The following is a 2,534-nucleotide window of genomic DNA, read 5'->3' as shown; positions in this document are numbered from 1 at the left end:
CACTTCAACCTCCCAAAGTGCTGGGATTATAGACATGAGCCACCATAGGTGGCTATTTTCTAAATTTTTTGATGTGGTAGTGTCGAATTTGACTTCAAGAAAGAATTAAAGTTAATAGAATATTAACAGTGGGCTTAATGTTGATAATAATTTGAATCAAAATCCAGCTATATTCATAGCTATATTCATAGCTGGATTTTGCAGGCATCTGGTATTTATTGCCACCAGGTAAAACATTCCCAAAGCCCTAGGCATAACAGAAAGGAGACAGTGTTATTGTTGTTAATATCCTATTAACTTTAGCTCTTACAAAAAAGTGCAAAATAGCTAATAAATTAACGAATTAGAAAATTAGTAAATAAACATAGTGTTATATATCTAAATAGCACTATCAGAAGGGAAGACAAGTTTTTTTCTTAGTGTGAAAGTTGGCTGTGGCATCTGTTTCCCCATGTTTTTTTTGTCATCCTTGTTGCTTACTTCATAGTTCACTTCAGTCAGGATGGTGAGAATATCATCGCCTCTGAAAGACATCACATAACATTGTGACTATCTGTGGGGAAAGCAACTGATGAACTGTCTCCTCTGCTGTGCTCAGAGATAGTTCTGTAGTTCTTTCTCTCAAAATATCAGTCATTTGAAACAATAAGTTGCTAAACCAAGACCTACCCCAACTTTCCTGGTAAATGCGTTGTCTCAGAGCTTAATAACTTACTTTTGGTTTATTCAGGAACTCTTTTGACCATCAGAAACCTCAGTGTCAATATTAGAGTTGACTTCTTTCTCTCCTGACCTGTGCGTATCTCACTCTTCTCCATGTTACTTGGCTCCCACAGTTGCTTCAATGCCCCCCCAATACTCTCTGCCTCAAATTGACATTGCATCTGTGGATTCATCTTTGATGCAATTAAACTTAAGGCAAGTGAAAGTACAATGTCTCCTGCAGCTACTCCTACCTTCTTCTCACCAAGATCTCTTAGCGTTTTGTTAGGCAACCTCTTCTTCTACCTCGGAGCTAGCCCTGGAAACCTTGCAGGATTCAAGATCTAAGTTACAAAATCTAAGTTAGATTCATGATCTAAGTTGTGGGAAATTCTCACTCTTCATATACTCAAAACATGAAATACAGGGCTAAAAGGAACCTGCTGTTTATTTCCCACAATGCACCAAGAGGTTTTAAGGATGGTTTGCTCTTATAGAACTTTTGACAGAGTTGGAGGATGTTAAACATTGAATTGGGTTACTGCCTTCTTTGGAAGATTTCCAAAACTAGTTGAATTGGCTCAGTCATGTTTTGGCCTAAAGACAGAGAGCTGGACTATATGACTTTACCAGTCTTTCCTGCTCTGTGACACCCTGATTGTCCTTTGAGGTGCTGAATAAAGGAATAAAACATCTCAGCTTTTCCATCTATAAACTAAGGATGTTAACACTTGCCACTCTCCCACTTTGTAACTGACCTGGGAAGTGCAGCTATGTGATCCACAGCTAGACATCTAGAGATGAATGGAAACCATTACCCTTGCACAGTTCTCTGACCTGTTGATGTCATCTAAACCACATATCACTTTCTAATAGTCTCTGAATGTGAGTAGATAGTAGTGGTGATGGAGTAGGAGGGGAAGGTAGTGTAACAGTGAGGTGGGCTGAGTAGGCAAAACTTACCGAGGACATCGTTCTCTCAGGCTCTGGCAAAGTGACTGGATGTACCAGGTTCCCTCTGCAGGGTTTCGGTAGGAAACACAGTTATTCACAGTGGCCATCCCCAGCAGAAAGTCAGCCTCATCAGGGATATATCTCGTTTGAGGTGATGATAAATCCATTTCCAAATAGGGTTGCTCCTCTGAATCAGTCTCAACAGGAATACCTTTCTGGTAGTTATCCCCTGACAAGCCTGAATAAAAAACACTTTGGGTTTTCCAGCAAGGGAAGGGCACTTCAAACCAGTGAACTGAGATGTCAGCTCATAGATGGGGCCTCCTGTCCATCAGTGCCATAGATGATGCCCTTGTCTCCATGGGAGAGGATACAGCAGATGAAGCAATCCTTGTTACTGTGGTCCATGAGTTGGTAGGTTTTCAAAATCTTATAGATTTTCTCTACTGTGCAGTCATTGTGGTGCTTGATCTCAAAATGAAGCTCTTCAAAGGTCGCGGTCAAAGCCTCTGAAAAGTGAAATTTGAACAGTCACGTTATACCACAGTAATTCACAGACCAGAGCTGGAGAGCACAGTGGGTATAACATTGATAGATAAGAAATGTCCATCAATGATAGACTGGATTAAGAAAATGTGGCACATATACACCATGAAATACTATGCAGCCATAAAAAAGGATGAGTTCATGTCCTTTGTAGGGACATGGATGAAGCTGGAAACCATCATTCTCAGCAAACTATCACAAGGACAGAAAACCAAACACTGCATGTTCTCACTCATAGGTGGGAACTGAACAATGAGAACACTTGGACACAGGAAGGGGAACATCGCACACCGGGGCCTGTTGTGGGGTGGGGAGTGGGGAGGGATAGCATT

The 2,534-nt window shown here is 41.0% G+C and overlaps 1 pseudogene; it reads right to left on the bottom strand.

Annotated features, from left to right (window-relative positions):
- Positions 1-236: 236 nt before the first annotated feature.
- LOC108526114 (caspase-8-like) lies at positions 237-2,187 on the bottom strand (annotated as a pseudogene).
- Between the last annotated feature and the right edge of the window lie 347 nt (positions 2,188-2,534).

The sequence above is a fragment of the Rhinopithecus bieti genome, unplaced genomic scaffold (assembly GCF_001698545.2).
Source record: "Rhinopithecus bieti isolate Rb0 unplaced genomic scaffold, ASM169854v2 repeat_16911, whole genome shotgun sequence".
NCBI classification, from domain to species: domain Eukaryota; kingdom Metazoa; phylum Chordata; class Mammalia; order Primates; family Cercopithecidae; genus Rhinopithecus; species Rhinopithecus bieti.
This window is presented reverse-complemented; position numbering and strand designations above follow the sequence as displayed.